Genomic DNA, 16,551 nt, shown 5'->3' with positions numbered 1-16,551 from the left:
AACAGACCACTCTGGCAGCTGTAGAGAAAAGAGGAAGGTGCCAAGGGGAACAAACGTTCAAGCAGGAAAGAAGTCAGGAAGCAGCTGCAGTAGTCCAGGCAAGGGTGGACAGTGACCGGGGACTACAGTGACAGCAGGGGAGACAGCAGGACCTGCGACTGGACTGAATAAGTGAAGTGAATGAAAGAGAGGAAGCAAGAACAACACTTAGGGTTTTCATATGAGCAAATGATGGGCAGGTGAATAAAATCAGAACATATTAAGACATTCTGTAAACAATATTATAAAATGCAATGAATGGTGAGGACAAAAACATCCCTGACATGTGCAGAGTTTTAAATGCAAATATAAACACAACAAGGTAGCTAATATAGAGAAGATCAAAGCAGGTCCAGCCCCTGCAGACTGGGGCTCAAAAGTGTGGCTTTAAGGCCTGACAGTAGCTGAATGACCATTCTTTCTTCCAGTTCGCCCTCTCAGGGCACCTGAGTTAAGGACACACCTAAAGCATTTCTGGCTGATCCTGACTATCTTGCCTATCAGAGTCAAGTAGAAAAAATGGGAGCGAGGGCTGTCCTTTCACAGGCCAGTTTTCCATAAAGGATTAAAACAATTCCTAGGAAATACATAAATGCCAGTCTCATTTACCCCGATTATTCCTTATTCCTATGCTATCAATACTAAGATCCACTGACATCATTAGGGGAAACCATCTTAATGAACAGATCTGTTAAGTGCTTGTGCTCCACTGAGGGGCAATTAATCTGATGCAGGCCAAGTGGCAAACACAACATACGAAGCAATACTTTGGGACCTGTGCCTTTACGTAAATCCTTGGCAACTCTGTAATTAAGCAACTCTTTTTTGAAATTGCTTCCAACTGTCTCTAATCCTTTATGACTTTTTAGAAAGAACCCTGTAATTTTCATTTAAGAGCTTCTAATTTATCCAAACTCTATAAAAGAGGCTGAAGCTTCCTGGATTATGCCTCTCAAAGGAGATGCTAAATGAGACATTTCCAGCTTTAAAAGATTATTCCTAATAACTTTTAGGAAGACAGCAGAGATACCTCAGAATAGAGCTGGAATCAGCATTTGCAGAATTTATTCAACAAACAGAAAAGGGGTCACAGTCCTCGCTGGCTAATTACTGTGCACCCCAGAAGTAGGTGAGAGAGCTCTGGACATTCACTGTGGTATGAGATGTCATCTCACATGAAAGGCCACAAATGAAAAGGCCTAGGTTACACTCAGGTGATGAATTCACGCCCAGGACTTCCCTGGTTTTACCACTGGGAATCATCCCGGGTCCTGGACAAACCGAGATAATTGTTTGCCCTAAATTTATTCAGCACTTATATCCTTGGTTTTGTTGTACAGTGTGTCACCAGAGCTACTGGATCCCAAATTTGTTAAAGTAACAATCAGGAGCTTTGCTAAAGGTTCTTTTGAGCTTAAATAAGCCCAATAGTGAAATCCAATCTCCCTAGCTTCACACAATCACTGAAGCTTTTCGTTCTTACTCACCTGTCCATTCTCATCCCTCAATCTTAATACTTATGACCTTATTTTTCCTAGATGTGGGGACACCCATGACTAAGAACACTTTCAGAATTTAATAGCCAACGAAGGGGTAGGGGAAGCTCCCTGGCAAGACATTGGCATAAACTCAGGTCTCTATCTACCCCATTTCTAGATTTCCAATGAGATGATCGATGGAATATAAAAACAGATGAAAGCCTCTTCCAGCATTAGACACCTAGGAAAGGTGCACAACATGCCAGAAGCTACGAGAAATTGTGCTGGATATAGTGTAGGTGGGATTAGATTAAAAAGGGGCAAAGAAGGCAGACATATGATCGCCTACTCTAAAAGAGCAGCACGCCAAATGGCTGCATTGAGGAAATCCCAAGAGAAGTGTTCATCCTCCTAGCTCAGAAGGTGGAGGGCAGGAGAGCAAGGAGGCTACGGGACACCCAGTGGCAGCCCTCTTGCCTCTGCAGGGCAGCACTATATGCACACCACCTGTGGTATACTCAGGCCCCAGCATGTGTTGCTAGTACAAGCTGCCACTCTGACCAGAGAACCGGGCATTGCTGAGGAACTGGAGCAAGTGGCAGTACCAGGGGTGGTCCTAAAGCTTAAAAACAAGTTATTCAGCACACATCCATGTATCAAATCTCTAATCTGGCTGTGTAAAGCTACATTTTCTTCCATCCATCTTCAATTAAAGAATTTCACCAGGGTTCCATACTAATCTCTTACAAGACCAACCTGAACACCTACTTGCCTATGAGCCAGTAGTAGTTCTCTTTCTTTAAGGGTAAACAGGGAGAAATCACCAGACCTACGCAAAGCTATTACGGTCCAAAGGAAACAAATAACTTTTAGAAAAGATCAAAACTATCTCTTCTAAAAAAGTTTATTCAAACTGATGGGAAAACATTTGAAAATTCCCAATTTTTCAAAAAGACCCTTGGTTCAAGAAGGCACTGTGTCTGTGAGAATGGGGCATGCAGACAGGAAGATGGAACAGTAGGAAGTATTGCTTGGTACAGTTTTTTGGTTTTTTTTTAAATATTATTGCTTTGTTTAAAATGACAGACAAAAATGAAGAGCATAATGCATCCTACAGAAAGTCCAGTTGTTGAAGTGGGTGATTAAACTCAAGAAATTCTCCCAGAACTCAGATGGAAAATGAAAAATTGTTTGACAGAAAAAATAAGACATGAGAGACAGATTCTGTAGGCCAACATACGTATAACAGGAATCCCAGAAAAACAAAGCAGAAAACAGAGAGAGAAAAGAAAAACAAAGAAATAATAGAGTAGTTTCCAAAGTTGCAAAAAGGCCTGAGTCTGTACTACAAAGTGGCTGACCAAGTACCTAAACATACTCTGGTCAAATTTTAAATTCCAAAAAATAAATGTAAAATATTACAAATGTCCAAAAAGAAAACATAGGCCACCACAACACAACCAAAATAAGGATGACCTCAGACACCTCCCTAACATCAAATGTCAGAAGTCATGGGAATAGTATCTATAAAGTTTTAAGGGAAAAGTACTGTATGTTACCCCAGAATCCTATAGCCATTTAAGGTGACCCTGACATGCAAAGATGTTAAAAGTATATGCGACTATAAAAAATAACACTTGAAAGTAAACATGCTTCACCTAAAAAATAATACACTAAAAATCTAAGTCAAAAATCCAAGATAACATATTTAAAAATACCTGGGAAGTGGGCAGAATGTTAAAGAAAACACTAACATCTTAACAGAAAAAATGGGCAAAAGCTGATTCACCAATGAATAATAGAAAAAAGTACAGTTTTCCACCATTACCCAAAAGTCATGTGTCCCTATGAAACCTTCCATAAGCAAAAATGGCATAAAGCGAAGAAGCAATTACATTAATTTATATGGGAAAAATTATTAAGCGTTCCCAAACCCAAAAACTAACCTACCACATGATACCAAATAAAACCTAAAATAACACTAATATATAGTAAATGCAGGAACACTGAGTGTAGTTCCCAGGGAAGAAGTTTGGCAATGACATTCTGGATGCTCGGGGTGTGCCATTACTTTTTAATAGCTTGCTGCAAAACAAATACTGAACGCTATTTCTGCTTTTCACCTTTTTGCATAAAAGCAAAAATCCTCTTCTGATTTAGTTAGCAAAAAAAGTACTAAAGCAGGTCTTTCATAAAAGCAAAGTGGCATAAAATGAACTTTCGAAAAGCAGGAGATACCTGTACACAAATGGCCGCCAAACAAGGGAAAAGCTCAACCTCGTCAATAAATCAAAAAATGAAACTTAAAACAACAGAATGCTATTTTCACCTATCAAATAGGACAAATATTTTTAAATTGTAATACCTAGCATTGTCTAGGGTGAGGTGAGGTAGGCAGAAGTATAAATCGATAACCACAATTGTAGTAGCAATGTAAATTAAAAACAACCCTTCTGAATGATTCTGACAACATAATATGTAATATGAACCATCAAAAAAAAAAAAAAAAACCCACTGCCATTAAGTCGATTCCGAGTCATAGCGATGCTACAGGACAGAGTAGAACTGCCCCATAGAGTTTCCAAGGAGCGCCTGGTAGATTCGAACTGCTGACCTTTTGGTTAGCAGCTGTGGCTCTTAACCACTATGCTACCAGGTTTTCCAATATGTACCACGAGTTTTAAAATATTCACACTCTCTGACACAGGCATTCTACTTCTAGTAATTTTTCCTAAAGAAATAATCAGAGACGTAGACAAAGATATATGTACAAGGATGTTCACTGTAGCAACAGTTATGAAATAAAATTTAAAAAGACATGAATTAAGTGTGTGAAAATAGGGGATTTGTTTTTAAACCAGTTTTTTAAAAACACATTTTCAAGGAATATTTAATAAGGAAAAATGCTCAAGATATAAAAGTATTAAAAAGAAAAAATAACACATGAGATCTAATATACTAATTTTCTAAAAACAAAAAAAAATGAACCATATATTCTGAAATACAGAAGCAACACTAAAGGAATTAGACAAAAAACGCTATAAATGTTATTTATGTGTGGTGATATTATGATGGATTTTTATTCTCTTCTTTACACTCTCCTCTAGTTTGTAAGGACCCCTGGTGGTACTGTGATTAAGAGTGTGGTTACTAACCAAAGGGTCAGCAGTTCAAATCCATCAGCTGCTCCTTGGAAGCCCTATGGGGGCAGTTCTACTCTGTCCTACAGTGTTACTATGAGTCGGAATCAACGTGATGGCAATGGGTTTGGTTTGGTTTTATAATTTGTAAATTCTCTACCATGAGCATGTACCATATTTTATCAATTCTAAGGTACACAATTTTACATATTTAACATCTCTGAAATTGGAATGCATCTTAAAATTTATGATATTTGGATAGTATATATTATCGCTTTTGTACTTACTAATAAAAAATAAAACAATTTAGGTATGATTATTTTTTAAGGTCCAAAGGGAAACATTCAATGAAGAGACCCTTAGAAAAAAGGTATTCACCAAATAAAAAGGAAAAGATCTAATGCAGGGTGTCTTTTACAGCACACAGTCAACAGTGAAGGCAGTAATAGCTTTGGGTAGTTTTGTAAATCATCCCCGAGATATAACTTTCCATGGGAGTGAAAACTCTTTTATAAAAATAACTGCCCAGGTGAAGATGACACAGCTTTCCTTTCCTGCTTTTTTAAATTAACTTTTATGGAATGCTTAGTTTGTTTGGGGGTTTTGAAGAGAACTAGATTCTTGAGGTTAATAATTCATTTTTGCTTTCTAAATATGCAAAAACAACTTTAATCCCACTTTGGCAAGGGCTGCCTTCCCCTTTTACTTTTCCAGGCTGAAACTGTAAATAATCTTCCCAAGAAACCTGAGGGCAAAAGGGGGTGGGGGAAAAGGAAGGATGAGAAGAGATGGGTTAGGCTGACAGGAGAGTTGTAAGCAGCAGTTTTCTTCTTTACTCCCTCTGTATACGCACGGCCATCACTTCTGCCCACTGCTCCAGTGAACTGTGGGGACCAGGACTTCCGAAATAAAGTTAGTGAACAAAACCGATGCAACCGCTTAAGACCTCTAATTTCTCTTCTTTCATATACCTCCTGACCTCCCTCTTCATTCACTCCTATCTCACGTCCAATTTTCCACGGGCAACTGAGGAAGAAGGAAGGTGCATATTATCTCTACATACAGTCATGTGCCACATAATGTCCATTTGGGCAACGTCCAACTGCATACACATCCGTGGTCCCATAAGGCTATATATATCAGACTTCAGAAATCCCAAATGGAAGTGGTGAACACAACAGCTTCCCATACGCAACACGTGTATTTCATGTCTCTTGTATACAAAGCGACTGCACTGTCATGTGTATTGCGGTACAGTCCATATATAACCTATAATACATATGTCTTGATAAGTCATCGTAAATGCCTATGTTACTGGCTTTTGTATGTACTGTACTTTCTATCATTATTTTAATGTGAACTTTCCCTACCTAAAAATAAAAGTTTACTGTATAACAGTGTTTGCTTCTACTTAGAGACAGCTGCATCTAATCTTTAGTATCGCACATCTCTTGACCGCTATAGCATTATCTGTTTAATTTTCTTTTGAAAATATTACTGTGAAGTGCATCAGGGCTCCCAAATGCAGGCAAACCAGTGCCAGTGATGGCAACAGCAAGAAGCAAAGGAGAAGCGTCAATTTGGAAGTGAAACAAAAGGTTATTAAGCAACACAAAGGTGGAAAATCTGTGAATGCTATTGCTCACAATTTAGGGATGTCGCACTGAACCATCAACGATCCCCCAAAACAAAGAAAGAGCTCTCCAAGCAGTTAAAGGATCGGCTCCACCAAAAGCTCCGAGGCCAATGAACATGCAAGAGGAGCCTATACCAGATATGAAGAAATCGCTAATGACATGAATCGAGGGCCACACACAAAAGCAAATCCCTCTGAGCAGAGCTGACGATCACTGTTAAGGCATGAAGCTTGTTCTAGATGCTTAAAGAAAAAGGAGGACCAGACTACAATACCAAGTTAGCGCTAGCTCTGGGTGATTCAAGCAACTCAAACATTTTTCGCTGCATAACGTGAAAGTGATTGGTGAGTCTGCGAGCACTGACGCGGAGGCAGCAGAATACTTTGTTGAAACCTTAGATGAACTAATCGGAGTGGGAAGTTATGTGTCCCAGCAAATATAAATACAAACAAAACCTCCTTATTAAGGAAGTGAATGCCTGAAAGGACCTTCATCCATAAGGAGGCCAAGTCAATACCAGGCTTTAAGGCTTTTCAAGACAGAGTGACAGTGTTGTTAGGAGGCAATGTTGTACATAATGCAATGTTCACACAAGGTCCAAATCACATAACGTCCTGTTTCGAAGAACGTATCATGGACGTTAAGCAACATATGACTGTATGTGGTGGTTTCTACTCAGTGTGATGCACCAAGTGCTGTGTGTAGTACAAAAATATATATAATATAGTACTGGCTCTCAAAAAGTTTAGCAGCAGTAGGTGAGATAAGACATCCATACCAATAACTACAGAGCAGAAAGAAAAAGTGCCGGCATGCACGCTGATTGGTTAGTACCCCTGCCATTCTAGGCATTAAGTACTTTTTAATATCATCCCTGAATAGGTGAGTTATGCATATGTCTAGATGAGGGGAAAACATGCCAAGGTGGAGGGAACGGTATGAACAAAGTTAAGGAAATAGGTTTGTGCCAGGACTAACATTAGAACAGACTACAAAGCCACTAAAGTCAATTAATCAAAGCCTAACATTAATATTTTGAAATAAAAGTTAAGATGTTTGTTGGGCCTAGAAGAATTACCTACCACAGGACGACATAATGAATCTTCCATCATGGGATATATAGTCTGATCCTGAAATCTGCTGTAGGTACTGAGTGAATTAGGAAAGTCAAGTTCATTCCTGGTCTAGCCCTAAGTCCAAAACCTCGGCAAGAATCAATAAAAAGAAAATGGTTTTGTTCATAGTCATTCTTCCACTGCCTATAGAAGGGCAAAAAGAATACACAGAGGATATGCAACCTAATTAAAAGCCCAAAAATTGCTTTGCCATAGCTCATGCTTTTAGCAGTTATGCTACATAAACAGAGAGCAAGCAAAGGAGGGCATATGAAGACTGTCAGCCAATGGAAAAAATCCCCACCACCCAACCCAGATGTAGAATTACCCCAATATGGCATGACTCTGACTGAATGAAACATGAGAGAACAAGAAGATGTCACAATTCACAGTAACGCATCTGTCCCCAGGTTCAAAGAAACCAACACAAGATTTTTACCTTTGGTAGTTTTCTCATAAAAAGCTTTGGAATAAAAGGCACAGGTTGATTCTGACACTGTGTCCATTTTGAAAATTCTGTGATGTCACATGGTTATTTCGACCACATATAGGGAAGTAAAGCACAGGTCACTGCATAAAGGAATAGGCTGCCATGGAAGATTCTAAAAAGCTGTCTCTGGAGATTCCCAAGCATTATGTGGACGACCATCTGTTTGGGGAGGGACTTCAAGGCCTTTTCCAGCCAGGAACTTTCATGGACAAGCTGTATGGCCTGTTATGTTTGTATCGCTAAGCCATAAAACAGAAGAAAAGCCAATCCTTGGTTCATTCACTTACTCATTAATTCAATAATTATTTATTAAGCACCTCCTGTGTTCAAAGTACTGTGTTAGGTGCTATAGAGGATACGAACCTAAAACGGTCCTTGCCTTTAGGAATACAGAATAGTAGAGAGAAAGCATTTTTAGAAAATTTCCAAGAAAGAAAAAGACATGGAATTGAAGAAAAATGGATTTAACAAAGGAGTATAATGAGAAGAAATCCCAGTATGGTAACTGTGCTAGATGGGGCTTGAAGAAGCCAGAATTTACTAAAGCATTAGGCAAGTAAGAGCTCTGCTGCCAACCCAAAGGTCAGCAGTTTGAATCCACCAGTTGCTTCTTGGAAACCCTATAAGGTCAGTTCTACCCTGTCCTATAGGGTCACTATGAGATGGAATCAACTTGACGGCAAAGAGGTTTATAACAAAACAGCTAGTGACAAAGAGCTACCACTATAACATGATTCTTCTATCAATAAGAATAAAGAAAGGCAATTATAAATTCCCAGGGAGAGGGAGAACTACCTGAGAAAGTCATGGTTCAAATACAAAGCAAACAAAAACGTGCCACAATTCTGAGTCTTGGGTGAAGGATAAAACCTTGACCTGACATTTGTAACATTACCCTTCAACTGACACAGGTTCAGTGACTACTACAGAGGATAACATATTCTATTTATGGATCCAGTCACTCTTATTTGTTTCTTCAGTAAATAATATATACAGAGCTTCATTATGTACTGGCTTTCAAACTTTAGAATCAACCTACAGAGAAAGCATGCTAGTCTTAGCAAAACTACAAACCAGAATGTGAATTGTTATAAACCTTGATAATGTGAAAACAACAATATAGCTAAAAGAGAAGAACTTTAAGTCCCTATCTTACATACTAAGATATCGAGAGCATCTATAAATTGGTTATAAAGAAAAAAAGCTTCCATTAAATGTTAACTAACAAACTTAACAGGAATAAGACACTACAGAGTGTTAAAAGAGCTAATTCCTCATTTTTCTTAATGGAGAAATGACTGATGGCTCTTAAAGCTGTTAGATGAAGAAAGAGAAGTATAAGCATACGTTTAAGAGTTATAAGAATGGGTGCATATTTCACTGCGTATTTTTCACCAAAATAAAAGACAAAAATAAAAAAAGGTTATGCAGGTAAGCAGTTAAAGAACAAAAACCAAATGCAGTTATAAAATAGTTACCTCTAAGAAATGGGTCATGAGGATAGGTGGTAAGGAGTTTTTCACTTTCCACTTCAGGTCTTCCCCAGCTGTTTAAATTTTCATTTCATAATATACGTATGGAGCCCTGGTGGTGCAGTAGTTAAGAGTTTGGCTGCTAAGCACAACTGGACTAAACCAAAAGCAAAGAGGTTCCCTGAATAAACTGACTGCTTCGAAGGCCAGTGTAGTAGGGGCAGGGTTTCGGGGACCATCTAGGTCAACTGGCATAATAAAATCTATCAAAACATTCTGCAACCCATTTTGGAAAGCAGCATCTGGGGTCTTAAACACTAGCAAGCGGCCATCTAAGATGCAACAATTGGTCTCAACCCACCTGGATCAAAGGAGAATGAAGAATACCAAAGACACAAGGTAAGTATGAGCCCAAGAGTCAGAATGGGCCACATAAATGAGAGACTACAACAGCCTGAGACCAGAAGAACTAGATTGTGCCCTGCTACAACTGATGACTGCCATGACAGGGAACATGACAGAGAATCCCTGAAGGAGCAGGAGAACAGTGAGATGCAGACCTCAAATTCTCCTTACCACCTATCCTCATGACCCATTTCTTAGAGGTAACTATTTTATAACTGCATTTGGTTTTCGTTCTTTAACTGCTCACCTGCATAACCTTTTTTTATTTTTGTCTTTTATTTTGGTGAAAAATACACAATGAAACATGTACCCGTCCTTATAACTCTTAAACGTATGCTTATACTTCTCTTTCTTCAACAATTGGTCTCAACCCACCTGAATCAAAGGAGAATGAAGAATACCAAAGACACAAGGTAAGTATGAGCCCAAGAGTCAGAATGGGCCACATAAATGAGAGACTACAACAGCCTGAGACCAGAAGAACTAGATGGTGCCCTGCTACAACTGATGACTGCCATGACAGGGAACACGACAGAGAATCCCTGAAGGAGCAGGAGAGCACTGAGATGCAGACCTCAAATTCTCATAAAAAGACCAGACTTAATGGTTTGACTGAGACTGGAAGGACCCCAGAGGTCATGGTCCCCAGACCTTCTGTTAGCCCAAGACCGGAACCATTCCCGAAGCCAACTCTTCAGACAGGGATTGGACTGGACTATAAGACAGAAAATGATAGTAGTGAGGAACGGACTTCTTGGATCAAGCAGACACATGAGACTATGTGTGCAGCTCCCATCTGGAGGGAAGATGTGAAGGCCGAGGGGGTTAGAAGCTGGCTGAATGGACACGGAAATACAGGGTGGAGAGGAGTGTGCTGCCTCATTAGGGGGAGAGCAACTAGGAGTATATATCAAGGTGTATATAAGGTTTTGTACGTGAGACTGACTTGATTTGTAAACTTTCACTTAAAGCACAATAAAAATATTTTTTAAAAAAGAGTTTGGCTTGATTTGCAATACTGAAAGATGCTACGGGGAAAATATTAAACAACGCAGGAAGCATCAAAAGAAGATGAAGGAATATACAGAAAAAGAACTGGTCAACATTCAACCATGATCAGGAAGGAAGAAGTCCAGGCTTTATTGCTCCATTGAAGGCACTGACAAAAAAAAAAGTTCCAGGAATTGATGGAACACCAATTGAGATGTTTCAACAAACAGATGCAGTGTTGGAAGTGCCCGCTCATCTATGCCAAGAAATCTGAAAGGCAGCTACCTGGCCAACTGACTAGAAGAGATCTATATTTACAATCTAGATCTATATCTATTCCTAAGAAAGATGATCCAACTGAATGCAGATATGATGAGCAAGTTTAAGAGATGGAACAGATTCTCTCAAGATAGTACCCCGGAACACACTCAGGTCTGTCTCCTCAGAGCATATTCCACAAGCCACGACCCTCTTCCTATAGCTACTGAAAGCAAAAAACAAAATCAGGTATCAAATCAAATAGCACAAGTTTGAAAAGGTCAGCATTTGGGGCCATATTTTAGGGTAAAAGTTTTGGAAGGAGCGATACATCCTCGGCCCTGTAAAAAGGGACTAGCAAGACGTAAACCCTGCAGTTACCGAGAAGGTAGGAAGAACACCATAAGCTCATATTGGACAAGCAGTTGAAACTGTACTGTCATGTTTCTACTTTTCAAAGTGAAAATAAACATGACAGGTGCTCATTTGGCTGTTCAAGCACTTTCCACTTAAATGGCAATTCCTCAAGCTTACCGACTGCGGCCTGAAGTTATAATTTATGACTGTTTCTGTATTATTCCCTTGCCTCGGCAGAAAGCAGAATGTAGCACCTACATTTCAAGACACAGGAGAGGTAATAAAGCATAATTATTTTGAATTTATGATTAAGCCATAAATTATATGTACTTTTTACTTCAGTTGGTCAGTCAGAGGTTGGGGGAGGGAGGAAATGGGGTCAGAGAAAGAAATAACAAAAGCCTTTTGCTTTGAGTAAAATGTCTAAATTGGGGCAGGATTGAGGGCCACCTGGAGGATTTATGAAGATACCACAGTCTCCAAGTTAAGTCCCAGGGGAGCCCTAGTTAAAAGCCTTTAAACTCCTGGAGGCCTCTGATCTTCCCACTCCTGGGGCCACAGACTCCAAGTACAGTGTCCACATTGATGCCAAAAATTGAAGCATGGCATATTTTCAGGTTATACCACATCAAGCATTCACAGTGCTCTGGGTCCTCCTGCCTGCCTGTCAGCCACAGCTATGTCAAGGAAGGTGAACCTAATCTGTAAGAAACTACTGGCCAGGCTCCGTAAGTAAACTGAGCTTTAACCGGGGGAAGACTGTGATTACCACAGAACTCTGATTCAACGATGGCTAGATGTTAACGCTCCTCACCCTCAAGGATCAGTTGGTGAGATTTCCCTTTCTTGTGGCTCCTTTATGTGGCTACAGAAAATACAAATGGAGCAATTAGGCGCAAAGCTTGCAAAACTCAGGGCATAAAGCAGATGAGAACACAGCATCCAGCACTCTTCTACCATGTACTCGTCTTGTTGGGTCTCCAATATACCATAGCCCAGATCCCAGTCTTCCTAATAATTCCCTACATTTGAACTATAGCTTGCAAAGCACTTCCCCATACATTTTCCAATTGGGACCTCACAAGAACTCTGGGAATCAGGTACCACTAAGTACCCGTCTTACAGTAGAGGCAGAGACAAAGGGAAGTACTAAGAAGTACAGCCAACAGATAATGCAGTAAACCTGGATCCTGGTCACATGATAGTAAATCCCATGGCCTTTCATTATTCTACACTAAACCCTTGATAAGGTAAAGAAAATTTAAATTAAAAAAAAAAAATTGTGCATTTAAATTTACATTATTTTTTTTCTTTTCTTTTCTTTCTCCTTTTTTGCAGTGGAATTTTTACTAAGCAATTGAAGTTTTGAAATTATTGATTAGTATAGTTGGAACTGATCATTCAAAATGAGATTTAATTGGGTTTAAAGAAACAAAAAAAAACTACACAGAATAGAGTTATGAATGTTGTTATTGTCATTAAGTGCCTTCGAATCAGTTCTGACTCATAGCGACCCTATGTATAACAGACCAAAACACTGCCTGGTCCTGCGTTGTTATGTTTTAGTCCATTGTTGGAACCACTGTGTCAGTCCATCTGCTTGATGGTCCTTCTCTTTTTCACTGATGCTCTACTTTACCAAGCATAATGCCCTTCTCTAGCGACTGATCTCTCCTGATAACATAATCCAAAGTACATGAGAAGAAGTCTCGCCATCCTTGCTTCCAAGGAGCATCCTGGCTGTACTTCTGAGACAGATTTATTCATTTTTCTGGCAGTCCATGGTATGTATACACATTCTTCTTTGCCAACATCATGATTCAAAGGCATCAATTCTTCTTTGGTCTTCCTTATTCACTGTCCAGCTTTCGCATGCATATGAGGTGACGGAAAGTACCAACAAACGCACCTTATTTCTCAAGTTGACATCTTTGCTTCTTAACACTTTAAAGAGGACTTTTGCAGCTGATTTGCCCAATGCAATGCATGGCATGTAAAAATAATTAATTAATTGGAGGGAGGGGAAGTGGTTTGCTCCAAATGTTTACCTAGCCCTTACCTTTGTCCTGAAACAGCCTACCCCCACATTCAGCTTCTGGTTAATGAACACAATTGCAGTTGATGTCCCTTGAACTGTATAATCTGTTCCACAGAAAACAAACCCAGTTTGTCTCCTAGCCACTGTTAAGTCCTTAACTCCTCAGTTACATTCAGTCTATAGAAAACATCTGCGGCAAAGTAAATCATCCTAGTCTGAAAAAGACCAGAGCCTGTTTGTTTTGTTTTGTTTTTTGTTTTGTTTTCTAAGTATGTTTTAAAGTCCTAGTTGGAAAATCAGTGAAAACTGTAAATCTGTTTGCAAATCCGGTCATGTCTAACTCTGAGATTAGGGTAAAGATTCCAATTTAAAAGAAAAACCGTGACAACCCCAGTTAAGCGTGTCCTCAGGCACTGCCAGCAGGGCCTTCACTCACTTCCACGGGCAGTGGATTTATTACAGGCACCCGCCACATTCTCCATCAGACGCCCCTGGAGGATTTACTTGAGACAGCAGGGTTCAGTCTGCACTTCCTCTGCAGACCAATATATTATTATAAATTGAGCTAAACTGTTTCCTTTTCAAAAGTGCTATGAAGTTCAGATTTCAGATATCAGCTCAGTACTGAGTTCCCTCCATGGGGCTCCTTGTGCTGTGTGGACTTAAAAAATAACCAGAAAAGGCAGCACTGCAACAATGGGCTCAAGCATGGCAACGACTGTGAGGATGGCGCAACACTAGGGGTGTTTCATTCTGTTGCATGTAGGGTCGCTATGAGTCGGAACCATCTCGCCAGCACCTAACAACAGGTTACCTTTAGTTTTGTTCTGTTTAAAAGGAGATGGACGAAGAGTTATTCTAGAAATCGAATGTGAAATCTTAACAAGAAAATATATTCTAAATGCAGGCTTTGGGTCCACTGTGCTGGGCTTGGCACAGTTCAGTAGGACACCAGCTATTTCCCTGTATCTGAAGGCAGTAATACTCATTTCCTCTGTTTACTACCTGCAATAGCTAAACAAACTGAATGCGTATTTTTAAATGAATGCTTATTATAGGTTAAAAGGAGAGTGTAATTTTTAAATATTTTCATTATTAATCTGTCTGAGGCAAGAAAAACATAATTTCGGAAAGAAATGAAAACAAATGGAGTCTCTTCATCTTCCTTTCTTTTCTTCCTGAACAACTTAGTCCTGAAACCATTAGGTGAAGCAGAGAGAGGCAATTACGCAGGGTACTGTGTGTGGAAGGGCAAAAGGCTGAGTGGGGTGAGGAGGGCACCCATAGGCGTGTAAGGGTAGACAGGCAATGGGGTGTCAGAGCCTGAGTGGGGTAAAGTAACAAGTGCTAATTCAGGCTTCTTACTAGTTGTGTAACCATGACTAAGTAACTTCAACTAACCTTGATTTCTTCTTTTGCAATATAGCTAACATCAGTTTTTCCAGATTACTGAGAAGATTAAAGAAATGTTTGACTGGTCATCAGTCTCCAACAAATGTGGTAGTTATTTATATTACTACTACTATTACATTCATATATATTTATACAAAAAAAGACTAGAAAGGAATATACTAAATCAAGCATGAATACTGATTTTTATGTTCTTTCATTTTATTCTTTTCAAAATTTTTTTTCTCTACAATGAGCATGTATTGCTTTAATTGAAAAAGAACAATAAGATACTGTTAAATGTAATTTGCTCTGTAAACTTTCACCTAAATCACAATAAAAAAGGATACTGTTGAATAAGTGGCAGGTAGCAGAACGTTTACATTGAGTACTTATTACTATTATATCCAGAAAAAAATAATAAAGCTATTAAAAATGGCACCATTCTGACCCTCATTTCTTTTAAAGATACAAGTTGCTAATAGAGACTCCTGAACAAAGTAACCAAAGGAAAATTTTGATCTTCCTTATTGGGAAATTAATACCCATTTAGTCTTAAGCCAAATCATAATATTTGAAAGTAACTCCCTATATAATGATCTTCCAATCCTCCCGCTAACATTAAAAAAAAGTCTCAGATTGGTGCCATAATATGGTTAACAACTCTCTAACAGTTCCTGGGAAACCCTGGCGGCATAGTGGTTAAGAGCTACTGCTGCTAACCAAAAGGTTGGCAGTTCAAACCCCCCAGGTGCTCACTGGAAGCCCTATGGGGCAGTTCTGTTCTACAGGGTCGCTACGAGTCGGAATTGACTCGACAGCAATGGGCTAGGCTTTTTTTTTGGAACAGTTCCTAATCTCCTTTTTAACAAAGACAGAACAGGACTCAGACTCAGGATCTTCATCAAACAAAAGTAAGAGACACTCAATAATATTGTTTTAGTTTCTCGATATTTATAAAACCCATCTAATTTTTTTTTTAATTATGCCATGTGTATGTAACTAGAAAGTGGCTACTTCTTAGTTTTCCTTTAAAGTAGTCATAGAAAATCTCCTTTTAAAATAAATTCATTTCAGTAAAAGAAAAAAGTGAGATCAGGTAGAGAGAAATAGTATGTTAACAGTAGTATAGAGAGCACATGGATATGGCAGCCACCACGAGGCTGATCTGCGAATGACTAAAATTTGGAAAACACCTAAACGGCACTGAAGTCCCAGGATGCAAGGACCATATTGATTCATCTCCATGTTTCCCCCAGAATCTTTTTTTTTTTTTTTTCCGAGACCAGTGACTGGGTATACCTGAATGTTGTTAAAGTGAGTAGTGGTGGGCAGCTAATGGAGGCCCAGGTGGGGTAACTCCTGGGACAGAGGAGAGCTTGTCCTTGCGTCTACCCCCATGTCTGGGCCTGCATAAAATATGGGCAAGTTGCTGCTATTGCTTTCAATGGGCTTGTGCTGGAGGAAGAGGGGCCTTCATGTGTGTGGGAGTCATTGCCTAGAAAACAAACCCTGTCCCCAGCTAACAGGTATGCAGTCCTTGGGGAGCCTCCAGTGGGGACAGGGCCAGGTTTCACATTGACCCTGAGGACACTATGAATTTTTCCTGCAGGAGAAGGCATTGAACTTTTTCAACTGTATCAGTAGCATAGTAATTTTGTATGAAAAGTGGGAGACTTCTGAACAGTAAATTCATTTAAGTGTTAACATTTTAAAATAAAAGAGTAAACAAAAACAGTACCA

General features: G+C 39.3%; 1 protein-coding gene across 5 annotated transcripts in view; it reads right to left on the bottom strand.

The window, feature by feature from the left end:
* The window catches only part of FTO (FTO alpha-ketoglutarate dependent dioxygenase), a 412,384-nt gene that overhangs the window by 255,492 nt on the left and 140,341 nt on the right, over nt 1-16,551 (bottom strand). The window lies entirely within an intron of this gene.

The sequence above is a fragment of the Elephas maximus genome, chromosome 21 (assembly GCF_024166365.1).
Source record: "Elephas maximus indicus isolate mEleMax1 chromosome 21, mEleMax1 primary haplotype, whole genome shotgun sequence".
Classification (NCBI taxonomy): domain Eukaryota; kingdom Metazoa; phylum Chordata; class Mammalia; order Proboscidea; family Elephantidae; genus Elephas; species Elephas maximus.
Note: the sequence above shows the minus strand (reverse complement) of the source record. Positions and strands in the feature narration are given on the sequence as shown.